Genomic DNA, 23,650 nt, shown 5'->3' with positions numbered 1-23,650 from the left:
GATCTCGCTTATCCCGAGACATTGTGCGATAGCAGTAACGTGAGCCGGCATCATAAGTTATATCTTCCCCTAACTAAAATCTAAGGACTACTGGAATGAGATACTAAGTACAAAACTAAAACCCTTTATTGACAAAAATCAACGAAAAATAACTTCTTAAAAATTACGAAGAATGAAATCCAATGTTTCACATAACTATCAGAAAATCTTCTAAGGAAATAAGGCTCCAAAATCATAAACCCCCAATTACAGAAAATAACTCATCTGTCAAAACATGAATACGTCAATCAATTAAAACAGGTCATCTCAAATGTCATACCACTCTCATCCTTGTAGGAGGGAGAGAGGAAAAAGGAATAGGAATGGAGTGGAACAGAAATACTCACTCCACAAGTCCTCTGGGACAGTCTCCATGTGAAAAATCACTCACATCTTCAGACACACATGAATCGGATCTCACAAGTCCAATTCGAACAACGGTTCCTCCCATTATATTCATTATGTAACGCACGAACGAACGTACTTTTGTATGACATCATTCGAGGTCAAAGTTCGGGAAGACACGCCTCTGTATTTCAAGGTGTCACGAAGTACACGTACACACCATACATTATTAGGAAGCATCCTTCAAAACCAGATTTTGTAACTGGTTCAGCTTCTAGAACGTTCTTTGCTGGAAACGCATTTGCCAGCCCGTGTCTTGTCACCAAGGTGGTTTCTTCGACCCTTGTGGTATGCGAAGGTTTCAGCAGTTTCCTATCTGCTGCGTGTAGTGAAAATGGACCCTGCGAATAGCTGACCCAACTTTTCAAAGGTCACCTTCATGAGCCTTTACATATATATATATATATATATATATATATATATATATATATATATATATATATATATATATATATATATATATATATATTGTTACAAAGTGATCAATATATATATTGTTACAAAGTGATCAAGTTATTACACAAATAGGCCAACAAATCTGTTGTGCAAATAATAATACCAAAAGTTACCTCACATCAAGTAACGTTGACAGCTTTCTCATATGTTGAGGACGGTGAAGCTATTCCAACCTCTCCATTTCGAGGGAGTGGTATTTTCCGTGAGTCGGTCATATCGACAGTCATATCAAAAAGTAACTCGTCTATTCCCTATACCATATTATTACTGAACCAAATAAGACTACTAGTGCAAAGGTCATATGTTCTGAATGTGAAACAATTCCAAGTTGGTACCAGGAATTTCCACAGTCAACTCACTACCAAGTACACTAACTCTAAAGAACTATTCATAAAAATTTTATCCAACAGAAAAAAGTACTCGATAATCCTATCCATACACTGAACAACGAAAGGCAATCCTAAACATCTGAAAGGTATCATATCTCGTAAAAGACATCAAGGTTCTACTCCGGTTAGCGAATATTTCCCAATACCTGACTAATTCTCAACACCATAGCAATTGACTTAATGGCAATCGCTCCTATGATCCTAACAACTACAATTACTCATGGTACAGCTCCCTTATGTTTTAAAAGAGAACTGAAAAATCCCAAATATTCGAATTCGATATCCCTGTCAAAACCTTCTTAAACCTCTCCGAAATCCTAACTGACATATCCCAACCTGAAAAAGATCAGACCCGTTCGGTCCGATATACTAAATACCTCCCCAAAACAAAATCCTAAACAACAAACCCTTATTCTGTAACTATATTCAAAGATATTGCGTCAGACGACAAAACACATCATAACATAATAACACAATAACACACGGGTCAAATCTCGTATGAAATTAGCCCATGTCACAATTCCCAAAATCATATGAAAGAAAACCATTAACTCAAAGTAACCCATTACTATCGCCAAGTGCGAACGTTGAAATCCCTAACCGCAGTTGCGATCCATATAAAAAAAACAAAAACTCAAATTCATATATCTACAAAACTCTACGGCATTCTGCACACAATTTACACTAAGTACTGCAGCTTACATCAGAAATCACAATGAACCCGAACTATTAAGGATTCGTAAAACTCTACGGAGTAACGTCCTCCTGAATTACAACAAACTACAAGTCATGCCCATTTACAACCCATTAACACCCGAAAGGAAAAAAAATGACCCGTAACTACCCATTACCACAACAACAATACAACCCAGGAATGCATCTGATAATAATTTATCTTCATCTTGCTTCTCTTCGAGCAAGGGTATGTCCCAAGTGACATTTTCACCAGTAATATAACACACAATGTTTCCCTCAGCATCACGAACAACAATCTCTCCCGAGACTGCCGACTCTCTATTTCTCCCTGAAGTATGCACTGTAGAAACGTGTTTGTCCTCTACATGCGATATCTCAGAACTACTAGTATCAGAGACATTAGACACCAAATGTTTACTCTCGTCTCCCACACAGGATTCTGAATGCACTCCCTCATCCTCGACTGGAAAATATCTGCTCAATGCATCTGCAACCACATTATGCTTACCTTCAATGTATTTGAGGTTTGCATCAAAATCTCTCAATGTCAAAAACCAATGCGCACTCTCTTGGGCGACAAATTTGTCTTATTAAAAAGTTCTAACAACGGTTGATGATCTGTAAAAATCTCAACTTTATTTCCCAACAACAACATCTTAAAATGAACAAGGCTAGAGACGACTGCGAAAGCCTCCTTGTCCACAACTGACATCAGCCTTTCGTTACTACCACGCGTTTTGAACTTTCTGCTATAAAAAGCAATTGGGTGTAATTTCCCCTCAAATTTCTGCATCAAACACGCACCTATACCTTCCTGACTCGTGTCAGTCACTAAGGTTGACTAAAATCTGGAAACTTCAAAACAGGTGGGTTCACCAAAGCATTCTTAAGCTTCTCAAAAGCTAATTGCTGACTATCACCCCAAACAAACTTAACGTCTTCTTGTAACAAATCTGTCAATGGAGACGCTATTGTAGAAAAATTCCGCACAAAACGGCGAAAGAAACCCGACATACCTAGGAACGAACGAATCTGTTTCCTGGTTTTGGGAACTGGAAAACTCACAATGGCTTTAACTTTCTCATCATTCACTCTGACTCCTCTTTAGTCAGTCAAAAAAAGGTCAAGTTCACTTTTCCCAAGGCCAAGCTATAAAGGCCACAAAAAAAAAAAAAAAAAAAAACACAGGAAGCGCTTCTCAGGCACAGAGAGAGAGAAAAGAGAAATTCGTTTCCCACCCTCTTATAATGCATCTGGCCTGATGACGCTTACAGAAAAAATGCTAACACCAAACCTCAGGGCTCTAACTGTCTCCAACGGCAAAAACTGCTGGATCAACACTTCCCTTTGTCCAAACGGAAAGTTTCACTCAAGCAAAGGCAAGCGCTCTGCCCACATACTCACACACACATACCCACACGCACATATGTGTGTGACTACAAAAACCAAGAAGTGCATACACACTCGTGCAAAAACTGTTTTGCACCCCGCAACTCATAAATATCACGTAGGATACTACCCAAATACTAAAGTTCCCAGAAATAACCCAACAACCAAATATCACCCTTACACAACACATGCCGATGCATACCGCAGATTGCTATAAAAAAAAAAAAAAATACAACACACCATAATACGCTCAGTGCTTCTTAGGCGTGGCAAAGCAAGTACGACGCTCCGCCCAAACTCGTGACGCAATTACTATGTCACCGTGGTGATGACATAACACACTCGTTGCAACCGAAACATTAGTCAAAACTCAACGACAAAAAAACACACCGTTGTACCTATCACCAGTTACAACACAACGAAAAGGACAATTTCATATTAACACAACTGAAAAAAAAAGAAAAAGATAACATCACAACACTTACGTTAGCAGCGCGCGAATTTCCATCAAGCGAAGAGAGAGAAACAAACAACACTCGCGCGTCTTCACGTGTTTTAACACACGCATAGCGGTCTTAATATCGCAATTATTGCACAATATCACTGTTTTTACCCCTACCCAAAACACTCTCCACAAAACACTAGCTAATTCGAGAGAGAAGCTCGCAGCTCGCCTTCAGCAACTACTGACTCCCACAAAATCCTATCCTGAGATGCCAACACTAATTTATGTCTCTTCGGAAACGTATACATGCCTAATTATTTAACACCTTCTAACTGCCCTAACTACCTTATACGCTATCTTTTACGCTGCCACCAAAAACTGTAAAGGCCATTTCTGAGCCTATACTTGATTTAAGTCTCTGTTTTATGAACAGAAGTTTGATCTCGCTTATCCCGAGACATTGTTTAGCAGTAACGTGAGCCAACCTGGCATCATAAGTTATATCTTCCCTAACTAAAATCTAAGGACTACTGGAATGAGATACTAAGTACAAAACTAAAACCCTTTATTGACAAAAATCAACGAAAAATAACTTCTTAAAAATTACGAAGAATGAAATCAATGTTTCACATAACTATCAGAAAATCTTCTAAGGAAATAAGGCTCCAAAATCATAAACCCCCAATTACAGAAAATAACTCATCTGTCAAAACATGAACACATCAATCAATTAAAACAGGTCATCTCAAATGTCATACCACTCTCATCCTTGTAGGAGGGAGAGAGAGAATAGGAATGGAGAAAAATACCTGAATAACAAACGAAAAATCATAAAATGGAGTGGAACAGAAATACTCACTCCACAAGTCCTCTGGGACAGTCTCCATGTGAAAAATCACTCACATCTTCAGACACATGAATCGGATCTCACAAGTCCAATTCGAACAACGGTTCCTCCCATTATATTCATTATGTAACGCACGAACGAACGTACTTTTGTATGACATCATTCGAGGTCAAAGTTCGGGAAGACACGCCTCTGTATTTCAAGGCGTCAAAGTTTGATTTACACACCATACATTATTAAGAAGCATCCTTCAAAACCGGATTTTGTAACTGGTTCAGCTTCTAGAACGTTCTTTGCTGAAAACGCATTTGCCAGCCCGTGTCTTGTCACCAAGGTGGTTTCTTCGACCCTTGTGGTATGCGAAGGTTTCAGCAGTTTCTTATCTGCTGTGTGTAGTGAAAATGGACCCTGCGAATAGCTGACCCAAATTTTCAAAGGTCACCTTCAGTGAGCCTTTACATATATATATATATATATATATATATATATATATATATATATATATATATATATATATATATATATATATATATATATTGTTACAAAGTGATCAAGCACCTGGTTATTACACAAATAGGCCAACAAATCTGTTGTGCAAATAATAATACCAAAAGTTACCTCACATCAACCAGATACTTGAAACCTCATAACAAAGAGGCGACTGAATATCTAAAGGTACAATGATCCCATAAATTTACTTATCACTGGAGAAAATCAATGTAACTTTATCAAGTTATGGATGAGGTAACAATTATTAAGTAATATCCAGGTTAGTGGAATATGGGTTTCACTTCAACCAGCACTGTAGCTGTCTCTCTGGTTCTATTTTACCTAGATAAGTCTCAGGTGAACAGATATATCACTTACCTTATACACACTCATTAATGTCTGCAAGTACTGGTAATCAAAATGAAATGCTATGTTTTAAAAACTTTAAACAAACAGGTTTATTTCTAAGTTCAAAAGTTATATGTAAAGTTCACAATCTCAAAAGATTTACCATTAATTGACAACAGTGTAAGATTTAAGTATCTCTTAATCAAGTTTAATTCACAAAACTTTGCTTTATCAAGAAAACAATCTGGTTATGTAAGAATCAAACTATTAGCTATCACTTAAATGCCAAGCAATTATCTGATTCAACAATTACAAACAGTCACCAAAATATTACTAATTGGAATCCACATAACATTCTCCAAAAATCTCTATAACAAGTAGGCACTAACAAAATGCTAAGAAATCACCAGTAAAACACGGCAACAATAAAATCACAATAATATGATAGCACAGACATATAAGAATGTGATACACAAAAATGAAAATACCACAATCACCAATAATGTGTATAAAAATTACATCAATCTTTTATATAACTTTCCCTATATAAAGAAAAGTTAGACTCATGTCTTTCTAAGACTTATTCAAAGACAACAATTCTCTTTTACCAAGAATATCACTTAACAAAACTCAATATTCACCACATTGCCTTTTATAAACATTACACCAATATATATCTCCTCTTCAACACTTGTACAATATAATATTCCTGGTCACCTTCTACAAAATTAACACACTTCTGGGGTGAGTTTAACAGAGCTTTTACAGACACTTTTACAGAGAGAGAGAGAGAGAGGTCTGTGTCTAATGGACCTTTCTACTAGACTGCTGATGCCTTTTAGAAGACACTGGATTTAAGTCTCATAGGCTGAGAATACACATAGGGTGTTCACACAGAATACACATGTATGAATACACATACACACACGTGTACAAAGTATACCCGGTACACACGATTGGTCTCAAAGTGAAACTAACCTTATCGCTCATGATTGACACTTCCTGGTTCAGGGTTTACAAAATCTTTTGTCAGCCTGAGGCAGCTGGGCAAACATTAGATACGAAATAACACCACTTATCTGCTATTCCTCTTTCTCTTTCTCAGATTACGAACAGAATAGGCATAGGCAGAGTTAATAAAGACGGAATAAACATACAGTGATAAAGACATAACAGTTAATTCGCCGACTGGGTGACAGCTCATCACAATAACAAAAGTAAATGCTTTTTCCCTAAGCCACCTGAACAAACAGAAAAGCGAGCCTTTATTCTTTCTCTCGGCAGACAGGATGTAGCGATCTGATAAGCTTTTCAAAATACAATTTCAAACATTAAACAAAAAGGTGTTACGACGTCCACACCATGAACAGCCATAGCACATATTTATGAACAGGTTTAATAATGAGGAGGAGAATTAATACCCTAAACGACACTTCTTAGCACTTTATTATGCTTAAACAAATAATAACTTGCAGATACGAACGGTATCTAAGAACTCTGGTAATATATGGAAAAATAATTAATAAATATAAAAAACCCAAAACTTATCTGACAGGGGTCTCCGATTGAATAGGGAGCAGTATTCAGCAACAGTTTCTTGAGCGAGAGGTTCTTCTTCAACCACTGATACGAAGATACGCCTGGACACCAAAAATCCAGGAAAAAAGCCACATTCCTGGAATTCCCAAAATCCACAGGCCACACGCACATAACACAAATTCACTCCAACACTGCTCCTCTGACAGTCAAACTCACACGGAACGGAATGCTTCAGCTTTATGGCACAACGCCGGTTCCGACAATGTATCTTCTAAAAGTACCAGTGGCCTTCCCTGAAGACAGACATCTTCTCACTCTCGATCATTTCTGCCGTTGCTGTGACGTGACCTCCGCACCCTTCGGTTCTGAATGATAGAGTCGGAAACAAGCAGTTAAATGGAGTCTAAAATTTCTGAACAATCATTTAGTCAAACTATTCTACGCTTATGCTGGAAACCATTCGTACAAATTTGGAAACCATTCGTACAAATTTGCTTTCTTATATAACAAAGGGAAAGAATATCCCATAGAATCATAAGCTTATACGTAACACACAACTTATCTATAAGAAAAGACATTTTAAAATCACGTCTTCACAACAAATGACGAATCTTGCAAGCAAAAAATCAAAAATTTTCACAGAGACATCATAAACAATTACAAAACAGTTATAAAAATTATATCACCTTATAATAATATATATTACTATACTGCTCTTTTTACCGTATTCAGTTTTTCCTTAATGTATTTTGAGAACAATTTCAATTTTGTTCCATAATAATAATAATAATAATAATAATAATAATAATAATAATACGGGAGATACCTTCTCTGAGGGCAGTTGCATTAAAAATTATTGCTGTTTCCACGGCATTCAATTTGTATAGTCTTCTCTATTCTTCTTATCTTTTTTTTTTTCTCAGCCTGTAGCTGGTATATCAGGTTTCCCAGGGACATACAAAGATTTCTGTATTCTTAGTTTTATTTCCTCTGACGTTTCAAACGCTCTCTGGCGTTTATCTTCTGATAGTGAATGAATGGCATTCAGGTTACACGGGCATGTATAGCAAGCAGGGGTATACAGTTGTCAAGTCAGTTATTCAGCAGTGTTTTGGGTGGTCCTAATATGTTGGTGACGAAATCTGGCCTGGAGGCATTGGGACCTTCTGGACCTAATCGCTACTTGAATCTGGGAATGGCTGTTATCCGGTATTATACATTGATCAGGTAATCTGCCTTCTGTGTCCGATGCTGGGTCCCTTTCTCTTTCTTCCTTTCCTTCTCTTTCTATCACACTTCCCCCCCCCCGTCTCTCTCTCTCTCTCTCTCTCCGGTGTCTGTCGTCGTTTGGTTTCTTAAATTTCTCCCTATGATGGTAGGGAGAAATTCAGTTTCCTTCACTGTGTTGATGTTCGGCTTTTTTTCTAAGATATGTAAAGCTTCGAGAAGCCGTAGGCATCGGCGGTCCGTTGCCTGGTCGATGATTTTGGTATTCTTTACGAGTTTTTCTCTTTTGGACCTTCTTTGGTGTCTTTGAGCGTAGTGATTAAAAACTGCCCCCTCTTGGAGGTGACAGGAGAGACGCTTTGAGAGTTTGGTAGTTGTCATCCAGATATAAGAGTGGTGGCATCTTTCCACCGGGCATGTGAATTCGTAGATGACACCACTTCTCTTTAAAGACGTTTCTGGGGGCGCAGGGTTGTTTTTAAGTCATAACTGGCTTGTTTTCATGTTTTTATAGTATATATTATCAGCGCAATTTTGTCACCTTCTTTAATAGGGGTTACATTTTCTTTTATTTTTCTGAGGGCCTTCTCATCTTCTGCATATTTCTGGTGCATATAGTTTCTGTAATATAGTTTTATGGACTTACTATGGTTGTTTCCGGTGTCCGTCATACTTTCTCGGTGCCAGTTATTTATAGAGACTCGGGTTTGTTGTTCAACCATATGATTAGAGAAGTTGTTATCAATAAGTATTTGTGCTGATTTGTCAATCTCTTCCGTCGTTCCTTTCCACGTGGAACAGTGTGAGGGTGTGACGGACGAAGGCGTCAACCATGGACTTTTTGTATCTGTCCGGGCACTCACTGGACCCATTAAGGCATAGGCCCGGGTTCGTGGGTTTCTTGTAGACTGTGGTGGTATAACCTGTCGGCGTCTGCTGCACTCGAACGTCCAGGATGGGAAGGGCGCCGTTAACACTACGTTCACACTTGAAACAGAGAACGGAACATTCTTCAAAAGTAGTCCTTCATTTTTCCAGGTCTTCTTCGTTATTCACTCTCACAAAGGTGTCATCTATATACCTGTAGTATTGAGGAGGGCAGGGATCTAGGGAAGTGCTATTATCCGTAACTGAACTGTAAATTGCAATGTTTCAGGTAATTGGTCATGACCAAATTTTCATTAACGTTGCCATTGATTCTTGGATTAAAAGCCAGACAAGGGCGAATTAACTGGCATGAATTCGGTCGTTGGAATAACTGACACAAGTGACCAGTTGATCCCTGTATGAAGTAGTACATCACCACATTATAACGCCTGCCGCATAATCTCAGGGTCAATTAGGCATTAGTTTCTACTTATTGGGGGGGAATTGGCAAAGTGATAATTACCATTTGTAATATGCGACCATTAATGCCTGCTTTCACTATGCAGTATGACCTCAGTTTATAAAGTATCTTGTTACCGAACGTTAGTTAGAGGCGTCATGTCAGGCTTAGCTGTAAATTTAATGCAGTTTCATCTTACTTTTCGACAAGCATCCAGTGTAGCAGTTCTGGTTTGTTCCACATAAAAATAAATAGCTAGATCGGATGCATGCATTCTTTCTTCCTTAAATGTAAAGACGCCTATTCTGGCCGCGACGTTTAAGTCTGGGGGAAGATACAGACACGACTCTTGGAAGGTGAATGATCACAGCAGGAAGACAGCAGCTTCAGTCACAGAGCCATAAAATCCGTGAGTTGTTGAATTCCACGGATACCACAAACCCCAACAAGGCTGAACAATCAACCGCAAGACTTCCCTTTTTCTCTTCTAACATTCCGTCCTCTGCCTCTGCCAAAAGTTATATTGCTATCTGTTCCGAACTCTAATCGTTTGTTGCTATCCTCAAGACCCATCTTTGGACAAATTTTCGTACAATTTCACACATAACTTTCTGGTGGTCCTGTAATGAATAGGCAAACATACAGACAAACAGACTAACATACAGTTTCGTCGCATTAATTGCCTCGCCGCTTTAGAATACCCGAGGCCTATTCTTTTAGCTGAATGGAACATATTATAAAATAATATCAATAAAAGAGAGATAAAATACACGGCGACACATTATTTGTTATAGGTAATATTTCATTCCTTTTCTGCAGAGGGACTAAAGAAGTAACGCCCAAAAATGAAAGCAGTTGTCTCTAAACATGGACCTGTAGGGTGAAAAGGATTTTAATAATTAAGCTTGATATAAGAATGTCGGAGAATATATAGAAAAACAGCTAATGTTAAGAAACAGATTTGTCGTTTGGAACCTACACATTTTCAAGACAAGTTTAATGTTATTAATCCCCTCGAAGTAGGTTCCTTCACGTGGTGAGGGGGTAAGGGGCCCTGGCTTTTCTTCTTCGTTCTTACGAAGAATAAGAGCCCGGGCCCTGACGGATCACCTACAAACCTTTCGATTTAAATGGCGTGGATATTTTCACTTTCGTACAAATTTCTTGGACCTGGTATCATAGGAAAAGGTATCATAGCTGGGATTGGGTTTATATCCGAAGCTAAATAGTGAGAACCGTGGCAGGACCATCAACTGCCCGATAATGTTCGGACCTGAGTTTTCAGGCGGAACTATTCTACAGGACTGGACCACGGATTCCAGGGGGGTCTAGTTCTGGGAATAGGACTCTCGGCATTCTGTCCGGTTTGCCCATAATGTAATTAGGGTGGGGATGATTGTATTCTAGTAATACTCTCGGTCCTAGCAAGTGGGTTTGGCTTACACTTGGGCCACTCTAATCTTGTTATGCCATCCCCTTTGGGGTAGGGTAGGGAGCGGACATTTGGGAGTCAGTTCTCACTTGTGCCATTAGTGGAAGATTAAAACTCCATGAAGGGCTGATGATATCTTTTTAAGGTTTACAGGTTTTTTTTTTTTTTTTTTTCCTCCCTCAAATCTTTATGGTAAGTGAAATTAAAGATTCGAGTACCCCTGGGCCCATTGATGGTAGTGACTCGGCACAGATGACGACCACTGGAACCTCCTGTAACAACCTTTCTTTGGAAAAAACAAACAAGAATCCAAATGTAATCACACTGGAACCTTATACTCCAGTACTCAATAAATCAAAAAGAAGTAAATATCGTCTTGACCCAACCTTGACTCACTTCGACTCTCTCTTTGGGAGTGGAAGTTGGTCAAGGTTTCTAACCATGGAAACTGACCAAAATATTTCAGCCTTAAAACTAGAAAATTTTTTATTGAATAGACATCCAACGACAGATATGTCGTTTAGACAAATAAAGGAAAAACTTGGCTTATAGAAGCCACAACAAAAAGTCAGTCCGAGGACTATTTGTCTTTGAGAAAATAGACAATATTAACAATAAAGTAAAAAAACACGAAACTATGAACAGTATTCAGGGTACCATTGTACTTCCTGAAAACAATAACGAACCAGTCGATAAGAAAATGCTATTGGACTCTCTCAAAAAAGATACCCAAAGGTCCAAGATTGTGAGGTATATATGGTGTACCAAGTAAAAACAGCAATAGACAAACGTTAAAAATAGCAAAAATAAAATTTGAGGGTGAAGATCTACCTCAAAAAATAAAAATTTTAGGCCAAAATAGAGAGTTGAGACCCTATGTCCCAAAGCCACTGCAGTGTCAAAATTGCAGTAAGTATGGGCACACATACAAAAATTGTAGAAATGAAACGGTATGCTCAACAGACATTACAAATGACAAACACAATAGGCATTAAACAGAGTCAGGAAAATCTACATATAAAACCAAAACAGTTAACATTACGAAAGCAAATTAATAAGCCATTCAAAAATATAAACAATACCCAGGCAGCAGAACTAAATTCATAAACTGGCAGCTCAAAGGAACACTGCAGGACAATTTCAATAACAAGAGCTGACAGAGTCAGAAGACAACCATCATGTCCTCAGAAAAGTGCTGACGTCCTCCTCCGGTAAAAAATAAAATGACCAAGAATAAAGAGCCGACAAATAGCAACCAATATTTTTCCAAGAAACATTTGAAATGACGTCCTCCTCCAGTTACGACGACCTACTAAAGACAGAGCCGACACGGCAACCATCTCGTCCTTAAAGACACGTATTGATGTCCTTTTACGACGACCACCACAAAACGACACGGCAACCATCTATTCCTCAAGAAACTCTCTGCTGCTCTGCTCTGCTGATGAAGGACCTGAAACAAAAACAACTGATACCTGCTTTATCTGCTAAAATAACCATCGGTCGTTCTGCCCTCCAGAACCTGGCTCGTTGAAGCTGAAAGAAACCTGACTTGTTGCTGTTACGATGTCTGACTGGAGAAGTCTGACGCCATTCACCAGACGTCAGCTCGCCAGAAAGAAAAAAAACAAAACAAAGGAGGCAACAACCCACTGGATGGGAACAATGATTGTTTCGATTGTTCAATAACAACAAAACAAAAAAAAGATGGTTTAACAAACATTATAAGAAATTTTATGAAATATAGAAAAAAAGAAAACTCAGATTTGAGTAACCATGAAAAAGGTGCATGTGCATTGAGCACTTAGTCTATTATAAGGAAAAACAGATGAATGTCGTGAGTAAATTATTAGAAAAATTCCAAATTGATAATACAAAAAAAGAGTAAAACCCGACCGCTATCAAAAATATTTTCAATAGTTATATTATACAATGGAACGTAAATGGTCTACAGACCAGATTACACCTAGGAGAAATACAACGGTTATTAAAAGAATATGAACCAATGATATTATGTTTGCAATATGTCAACAAAACAATATTAACGATAGGTAAATATACCTTAGCATCTGCATCAAGAGAGGAAGAGGGAAATTTAGGTACTGCTATATATGTACATAACAAAGTATGTTATGACAAAGTACCTGTAAAATTTACTGATCTGCAAACGTCGAGTATTAGAATACGAATAAAAAACGATAATTATGTAATTCATAATTTGTACAATCAACCTAATAAAAATTATGACGTTGACAAAATCAAAGAATTACTTAATAATACTAAGGAACCAACGTTAATAGTAGGTGATTTTAATGCCCACAACCCAATGTGGGACTGTAATTGTACAGAATCAAATAGAGCAGGAATTAAAATAGGGAATTCATAGATTCATATGACATGTGCTGTATAAATGATGACGAAATCAGCACATATTTTTCTAAAACACATGGAACATATTCCTCAATTGACTTAACTCTATGTACAGCAAACATAGTAGACAGATTGGACTGGAATACAGTAGATGACTTGCATACAAGTGATCATTTCCCAATATTAATTTCTTTATTACAAAATAACCCCACCAAACATGCCCCTCGATATAACATTTATAAAGCAGATTGGGAACAATATGAATTCCACACCAGGAATATCCCACCATTTGAATATGTGAAAGACCATAATGAAACTAATGAATTTCTTGTTGATTTCATTACAAATGCTGCTGATTAAAGCAATACCAAAATCCAAACCTCATCCGACAAAACACAAAAGTCCCATGGTGGTCTGAAAAACTAACAGAATTAATAAAAATAAAACACCAAATTGGAAGACGACTAAATAATTTGAATAGAAAATTCAGTAAATTAAACAAAACATTACCAATATTAGAAGGAACCTTACAAAAACTGACTATATTATTATTAGAAATTGATACATTAAACCTCTGTATAATAAAATATCTGCAAAAATTTAAAAGAGAAGTAATTATAATAAAATATCAAGGAAGAATCATTTCATGGAAAAAATATGTATCAGATCTCTCTAAAAATACTCCCATACAAAAAATATGGGAAAAATTCAGGAAAATAAATGGTACCCATGTGAAACCACCTAGACATGCCATAATAAAAGATGGGAAAAGAATACTTGATCCTAAAGAAATTAGTAATGTAATAGGTGAAAATTTAGCAAAAGTAAGTAGCAACAAAAAAATTTAGATGAGCATTTCCGAACAAAGAAAAATAATATAGAATTAATAACAATAAATTTTGAAACAGTAGAAGATATATATTATAATAGAAAATTTAGTATGGAAGAGCTAGAATTTGCTCTGTTGAACAGCAATAAATCTGCCCCTGGAGGTGACAATATTTGTTTTGAAATGATATGCCATTTAGCACCTTTGGCAAAGACATACTTGTTAGAGTTTTATAACCACTTATGGCTTCGAAATTTATTTCCTGATGAATGGCGTAAAGCTATAATTATTCCAATCCCCAAACCTGGAAAAGATCCCAGTAATGTAAGCAATTACAGACCAATTTCTTTAACAAGTTGTTTGTGCAAATTACTAGAAAAAATGGTAAATGCTTGACTAACATGGCACATACAAGAAAATAAAATTTTAACTCCCACTCAGTTTGGGTCACAGTGTAACAGATCTACATTAGATTCTCTCTGTAACTTAGAAGACCATATACGCTGAGGTTTTGAATGAAAACAAATTACTGTAGCTGTCTTTTTTGACATTGAAAAAGCATACGACACTACATGGAGGTATGCTATATTAAAAACTTTACAAAACAACAACATCTGTGGACATTTACCTAGGTTTATACAAAACTTTTTGACAAATCGCAGTTTTCAGGTGAGAATTGATGATGTTCTGTCTAGAACATTTCCTCTAGAAAATGGTGTTCCACAGGGAAGACAACATGCAGTAGAGCATATAATCCGAAAAGGTCCACATTACGCAATATACACTGACGGATCTAAATCACAATACGGAGTGGGATATGCTGCGGTATCCCAAAACAAATCTTTCCCAGATAAAACCTCTGTATTTACAGCTGAGTTATGTGCAATAGTATCAGCCATAAAAATAATTAGAGAAGTCTCATATAATAATTTTGTAATTTATAGCGACTCCAGAAGTGCTATAGAAGCTATTCAAAGCTATAATCCCAAAAATAATATTGTACAACATATAAAGTTCTCACTCCATAAATTGTATAATAAGGGAAAAAATATTGAAATATGTTGGATCCCTGCCCATGTAGGGATTAAGCGAAATGAAGAGGCTGATAAAGCTGCTAAAGAAGCGGTCCACATGACAAGAGCAAATGTAGACATCCCCATCAATGACTATACAAAATATATAAAAACAGTCATTGTAAAAAAATGGCAAAATATATGGAACGAAGAACCTGAAAATAATGAATTAAAACAGATAAAATCCAGTGTTGGAAAATGGAATTCGTCATATCAAAGAGAGAGACAAGCACAAGTAATTCCGACACGTCTTCGAATAGGCCATACTCGTTTGACACATGGACACTTAATGAACAGTCCATGTGGCCCTCTTCCCAAATGCCCAGATTGCAATGTGCTGATAACAGTTAAGCATATACTGTGTGAATGTCCAAAATATAACCTGCAGCGATTATCAAATTTTGGAAATAGACCGATAGAAGAAATTTTGTCAGAATCTTCAACGTTCTCAAGAACACCCATTTTAATGTCCATGAGAAGCTGCAAATTAATTGGAAAAATATAAGAAAAAAACAATCAATCAGTATAATGAATTTTAAAACAAGTAAATTTTATGATTTTACTTAATTTATTTTAAATTTTAATATACCTTTTTAGTGAGTATGTATGGAAGCATGAGTTTAAATGTATTTATTGTGTGATTCCAGTATGAAAGTGTATGCCTTTTTACAGCTTTTAATTTCATTTTCATTTTCGTTTATCATCATTGACAAGTGACCTATTAGGTCCCAGTGCTAGGCTTCTAGCCTGACTTGTCATTCCATCCTAATCCTTCAATGGCCTATGAGAGCTGATGGTCAGCTCAGTGGTCTGGTTAAACTATTTTAATAATAATAATAATACAGCTTTTAATTTCATTTTCATTTTCGTTTATCATCATTGACAAGTGACCTATTAGGTCCCAGTGCTAGGCTTCTAGCCTAGACTTGTCATTCCATCCTAATCCTTCGGGCCAGCCCTATGAGAGCTGATGGTCAGCTCAGTGGTCTGGTTAAACTATTTTAATAATAATAATAATTAATGTTATTAATAAATGTGTTATAGAAAGCAGGTAATGTTTAGAAATAAAAAAATTAAATTCTCATGTAAATGCATTTATTATTATTATTGTTATTATTATTATTATTATTATTATTATTATTATTATTATTATTATTATTATTATTATTATTATTATTATTACTACTACTACTACTACAACGCCTTGAATTCTATGATAACATCTGGGGCGAATTACTGATACAACCAAAACCACAAATTTCACTCACTCTGACTTACTTTATAATGTTCATGTTGCTTAACACTACTCTGCTTATATTATTTTCTGTCTTTTATTCTCTTCATATATTAGGGGCTTCTAAGCTTCCTTATCAAAACATTAACTCTTCCAGCTTTTACAAATAAAAGGATGTTTACTTTTAAAGAAATGAAAATCTTTTCAAGCAGTTTAATTAAGAAGTATAAATTTGGTGTAAACAAAGGGAAGAGGCTGGAAAGCAAGATATGCAAGCGAAGCGAGGTGGATCAGAAACTCATGAAAACTATATACTGACTCTCCAATTTCAAGTTTTCAGTCGGTCACTCATATATGCAAATATATTTTATTTATATTGAGTGCAAATATATTTTATTTATTTATAGATGATTGAAATAAGCAATAGTTTCGGAGGTTTTAATAACTTTCGGGAATACCAAAAACACTAATAACGATGGTGGCTATGGAGGACGAAAATAATACGTAAATGTTATTAAGATTTAGAAAATGTTGTATTGTTTCTTAGAATCTGTCTTTTATTCCAACCAAAGGGTTGATTTGCTTCAACCACATAATTATGAGATTGCAAGAGAGACGTTTCCATTGATGAGATGGTATCAGATATTTACCACCTCCCGAATTTTTGGGTGTCTGATCCAACAACGCTGGCTTGTGCCATACTGAAAAATATTCACTGTAAAATATATTACTGTATATTTTTTACTGTATATTTGCTATCCCCCAAAGATGGAATGAGAGTTATTAAATAACTATGATCATAATAACTGAACATCTTTAACTAACCTAAGAGAGGATATTTTTTCCAGGGAAATTATCACATTTTCACATACCGGCAAACGATCCCCAATCCTAAAAGCAAGATGTAAGATAGATAACATTGTTTGGCTGCCCGTTCCATCACATAAAAAATATACTCTCCTGAAACTGCCCTTTCTAGATGTAAAACACTCGGCTTGACAGTCAAATCACCAAGGACAACCAGCCTTTTTCGAAGCCCAGGGGTGATATATACAATGCAATATGTAATATATATATATATATATATATATATATATATATATATTTATATATATATATATATATATATATATATATATATATATATATATATATATATATATATATATATATATATATATATGATCAACCTCATATATATATATAAATATATATATATATATATATATAGTAGATCAATGCCCAATGAGATGCCTGGAAGAACTTTTATGAAGTCAGAAAAATTTTCCTTAGTCCCCTTTGAATTGTTTTGTCGTGTAAAGTATGTGTATTATCATCGAAAATACTTTTCTTTCCTTTGATTAATAATTCTATCTTGAATTCATTACTTTAAATAAACAAGAGATATACACGTATACGTATATCCTGGCACTATCTGATTTTAAATGTTGAGAGAGAGAGACTTGCAGTGGCAAACTTTCTCGGGTTTTTTCTAGTGTGACTTGGTCCCCAACCCCATTCATAAAGGGAGTTTATAAATGAGAAAGAGGGATAAAGTGAAAGAGAGAGAGAAAGAGATTGCAAGCAGGAATTTACTTGCAATAGTTAAAAACCTCTTAGATAAATTCCGCTCCAGATTCTTTGAGTGATGCCTTGAAAAGAGAGAGAGAGAGAGAGAGAGAGAGAGAGAGAGAGAGAGAGAGAGAGAGAGAACCTTTGGTAAGAGGGATTTTATAGTATGGTGAAGTGGTGTGCGTGGTGGTGGATTACCTAACTACACGATAATTAATTTCAGACCTCATTTAAACCGACTTTATAAGGAATACGTCACCGTAACGTCACGAAGCAGTCGCCATAGCGAGTTCCAAAGGTAAAAGCGAAGAAAAAACGAACGAATTAATGAGGAAGTTCGCATTAGAACGAAAAAAAAAATCTTAGCCAGCAGCTACTTAAGATAGTGTCCGTTGGCTATATAGATATTAAATTATTATCACAACTGTAATTTTAGACACCGTAAAAAGGGTTGCAACTGTTTTCGGTTTCCTGTATGTGTTAAGGAACGCCTTTCAGTTTCCTTTATTTGACGTTTCTGAGGGAAAGTGAGTGCAAGCTGAAGTCTGAATGGTCTAATATAGAAATTGTCGATATATGGTGATTTTTTAGTGGATTAAGTACTCGGATATGATGATGGTAATACCTCAAGGTACTTGAGAATATGTATTTTATTGGCAAGGTATAATTAAGATACGTTTGGCTTGAGATGAACACTGTGAAAAATATGGTGATTACGTCGCGAGTAATTTTTTAATGGCGGGTAGTTTTGTCACAGAAACATTTAGTCTGCTAATATTCACTCACGCTTGGATGGTGATCGATTTGTTTCGTCTCATCGAGGAATTATTTCTTGATCTCCAAAACACGCCCCTCGAGTAGGGCGCCTTGACGAGGTGAGGGCTGGTAATGCCAAAGCCTTTGGGCCCGGGTCCTGACGAATCATCCTACATAGTTTTTGGTTTAAAATGGCGTGGACATTTCCACATTCACAAAAATTTTACTGCTTAGGTGAGTCTGAGAAGGGATCGTTTTTGGAAGGGGTTCGCATTCAAAGCTAATTGTGGGAGTTGTGGTGGTTGAGTCGCCACCCGAGATAGTTTGGACCTAAGAGATGGTGATGGGATTTTTCCACTGCTATCTTGAGGGCGGAACCATCTCTGGGGATCAGCCCATCGGAATCCAGGGGCTGGTTTTGGAGGTGGGACTCCTGGCTTTTGTCCGGAAGCCCACCAGTACGATGGTTGGAGTGGGGAGTCAGTCCCCATTAGTGGGGCAGAACTCCCAGCAGGCGGATTGGCTTATACCTGGGCCACTGCAAGCGTACTGGTGCTATCCTGAAAGGGTAGGGTATGGGGTGGACTGTTGGGAGTCAACTCTCACTTGTGCCATTGGTGGAGAAATGCGAATACCTGACTGATCTACGATACTTTCTTGATATGACCAAGCAGTTTTGGGTGGGTGGATGAACCAGTTTGTGTGTGGTGGTCTGATGTGTGCATGCTTGGCATCTTGGGGTCTCTTCGCAGGCTTTGGGAGTGTGTTGGGGTGGGGAAGCTGAGCAGTAGAGCTGCCCAGTTTGTCCTTTTTTGATATGCTGTCGGGGTCTGTGCGGGGGCTCTTGGGTGTCGGGTGTGCACTTTTGGACCTTTGCATGTGGACTGGTTTAAACTTATGGATTTGGCTTTTAGTTCTCCCCCCCTGGATCCGACGACTTAACGGCACTGGCAACGACTTCTGGCATGAACATGGATATGGGCTTGGCTGTTGGACAGAACCAAACACTGAGACACCAGGGTGTTAATAAATCTGGTGGATTTGATTCAAATAATAGGGTCCTTTATTGCACTAATGTAAACTTATCATTAGATTACGAATGTTTATACAGTGTAGTGAAGCAATTCGGCAAAGTGGAAAGAATTAAATTAATTCTAGAAAAAGATAAGCAGTCATTTTGTGCTTTTATCAAATTTTCCTCTCCCTTGGAAGCTAGTGAGGCACAACAAAGACTCCATGGCCACATTCTAAATGACTCAGTTGTCAGCACGAAAGTGTTTTCAGTGAAAAACTTGAATGATGAGCCATTTGACTTTGTTCCAAAGGCTGAAGAACATGGACCAGTCCCATGTACCAGAGCTCTTCCTCCCCCTTTATGGCATGTTGCTATCTACAAGGAGGGAGGGAAAAATCTGATAAAAGCTGCTGACTGCATTGAGAGCAAGGTTGGTTCCATTCCCATTGGAAATTTGAAACGGTATGGAAAGAACCTTCTAATAAAAGCTGGAAATGAGACTCAAGCAGTTCTGTTAGCTAACTTTAAACCTCTTGAAAGTGGAAATACTGAATCTATTTCATCTCACAGATTTTTTAATGCACTGAAAGTAGTTTACTCAAAAGATTTGCATGTTTTTAAAGAGGAAGAGATTCTCCATCGATGCCCTCCTTGTGTATCTCATGTAAAAAAACTGGGTGGTGATGCAGCTATCCTTTTAACCTTCTCCTCCAATTACCTACCTGATACCATCATTGTTGGCCATGAGAGGATGCAGGTTAAAAATATAAAAGAAGTCCTAGACAGTGTCGCAAATGCTTTGAATATGGCCACATTCAAAACTCTTGCGATAACAATAAAGATGTCCTGTGTGCTCTGCAGAGCACGATAATTTTGATGATTGCAAAGCAGCCCGATACTGTTTTCTTTGCAAGGGTGATCACACACCAAACTCTAGGGCTTGTCCCAGATATAAATTTGAACGGGAAGTGTTGGCAGTGGCAGATAATGCACATATTAGCATTAGTGAAGCAAAGCGCACGGTAATGGGGGCAAACAAAAGTGCCAACACTACGTATGCTTCTGTAATAAAACTTATGAAAACTTCCAACAATGTAAGGCCACCAATAACTGTGTCTGATGGAAGATATCACAAACCTGGTATTTCTCGAACCATAAATAATAATGAAAATCTCCAAACTGGTGAGAAACTTTCGTCAGCAAGTGCTTTGAAGTCCAATAGCAAAAATTGTACTTCCAAAAGCACAGAAAATTTATCTTCCACCACATCCACAGCTGTCGATTCATCTCCAAAAATAAGGGTGCCAAAATCAGCCAATAATTCAGGAAAATATTCTGAAAATACTTCAAACCAAAATAAGCTAAAGGAACAATCCCAATTAGATAGCTAGTTCAGAGCCATCAATCGCCACAGCCACAAACAAAAATAATAATAAAACTACGGTTGCAACTACCAAGAAACGCACAAGAAATAGTTCCCCAAATAATGATAATTTTATAATAAAAACTTCAAATGGGTTCAGTGTTTTGGAAGACATCTCTCCTCCTAGAAAGGTGGTTCCAAAAGTAGTTTCAGAACAAAAACATCTGAGTTCAATTCAGTCTTGCCGCCCTAAGACAAATAGGATTAGTGGTGCACAGAACCACAGCAATAATTCTGAACATCAGGTTCATAATAAAAAAATATGAAGATCAACCAAAGACCCTGAACAAGAATTCAGATGAAAAGGGATTAAGAAAACAATCTCTTATAAAGGAGAATTTCCCACTCCACCCTAGGAACAGTACTTCCCCGCCAAGGAGTGGGAAGTAGCACATTTTACCACCTTAGCATTCTTGCTCGATATTCTTCAGTGGAACTGTAAAGGTCTCAGAGCCCGTACAGAAGACCTTAAAGTTTTAATGCATGAATTTAATCCAGGGATTATATGCCTACAGGAAACAATGTTAGGCAACTCTGTTTATAATCCTGGACTAAATTATTCAATATTTAAATCATATCCCCCAATTGGTGATCGTGCCCATGGAGGTGCTGCAATTATTATTAATAAATCTCTACAGCACTCCACAATACAATTAAATACAACACTACAAGCTGTCGCTATTTCAGTCATTTTGGAAAAGAGGATAACAATCTGCTCCTTATACCTTCCACCAGACCTTGATTTTAACATTGGAGATATTCAGTCGTTAATTGACCAACTTCGAGCTCCTTTACTTCTGCTAGGTGATTTTAATGCCCACAACCCCCTTTGGGGAAGTCGGTTTTTAGGTAGTAAAGGGAAATTAATCGAAGACCTTATTGACAGGAATGATGTTACCCTGCATAATAATGGGTCAATGACTTTCCACAACATTCACGATAATCATTTCTCTGCACTGGACCTTAGTATTTCTTCAACTAGTATCCACCTTGATTTTAATTGGTCTGTTAATGAAGATTTAAATGGAAGTGATCACTACCCGATCCATTTGAAATATGCTCTGAATGCTCCATCTGAAGTTTTACCTAAGTGGAAGGTAGAGGACGCAGACTGGGATAAATTTAGTAAGGGTGTCAATCTAGATAGGAGTTTGAGTCCTTTCATTCTCATCTAGATGCCTATGATTACTTTATTGAATCTACTTTGAAGAGTGCTGAAAGCTCGATTCCAAAAACAAAAGGCAAACCTCGTAGACCTGCAGTTCCCTGGTGGAATAAGACATGTGGTATTCTGAGAAAAGTGACTAGGAAATGCTACAGACGTTACAAAACTAGTGGCTCCCCTCAGTCTAAATTAATCTACAAACGTGCTTTAGCCAAGCAGCGGCGATTTTATAAGAAAGCCAAAAGAGAATGTTGGCTTTACTATATTAATGGAATAAACTCCAAGACCCCACTAAGAGTGGTGTGGCGCAAAATAAGGAAACTGAGTGGAAAATTTGTAGCGTCACCATTGCCCTCATTAAAAATAAATGACACTCTAATCACAGAGCCCACTGAAGTTGCCAATGAGCTAGGAAAACACTTTTCTAAAGTTTCCAGCCCTAACAATTATTGTCCAGAATTTCAAAGAATTAGGAATTCTGAAATGTGTCTGAAGTTTGATTCGGGAAAATCTGAACCATACAACTACAAATTTTCCCTAAGAGAACTTCGTGAGGCGCTCTCCTCAAGTGAATCCACAGCTCCAGGTGAGGATACAATCATATATGAAATGCTGAAACACCTCCCAGATGATGCCAAAAATATTTACTGAAGATTATAAACAAAATATGGGAAACTGGAATTTTACCCAAGGACTGGAAAATATCCATAATTGTCCCTGTTAAAAACCTAATAAAGATGCTTCCCAAGCCACCAGCTATAGACCAATAGCTCTTACCAGCTGTGTATGTAAGCTGATGGAGAAAATGATAAATACTAGACTGGTTTGGCACCTGGAGACCAAAGGATTACTATCGCCATTTCAATTTGGTTTCAGAAAAAACCGCTCCACCCTTGATCCCTTGCTGAGGCTGACCAACCAAATCCAGCAAGGATTCGCCAAAAAGTGTCAGACCATTGGCATATTTTTTGACTTGGAGAAAGCATATGACACTACCTGGAGAATTGGCATCATGAAACAATTGCACAAGATGGGCATATGTGGAAGAATGGTCAGGTTTATATATTCCTTTTATCAGACAGACTTTTTAAGGTAGGAGGGGGGACTCCTTCTCCCAACCTTTTATGCAGGAGGAAGGAGTTCCCCAAGGAAAGCGTTTTAAGTGTAACACTTTTTCAGTGGCAA

Source organism: Macrobrachium rosenbergii, unplaced genomic scaffold (genome assembly GCF_040412425.1).
Source record: "Macrobrachium rosenbergii isolate ZJJX-2024 unplaced genomic scaffold, ASM4041242v1 13908, whole genome shotgun sequence".
Lineage (NCBI taxonomy): Eukaryota > Metazoa > Arthropoda > Malacostraca > Decapoda > Palaemonidae > Macrobrachium > Macrobrachium rosenbergii.
The sequence above is the reverse complement of the archived record's forward strand: the minus strand, read 5'-3'. Positions refer to the sequence as shown.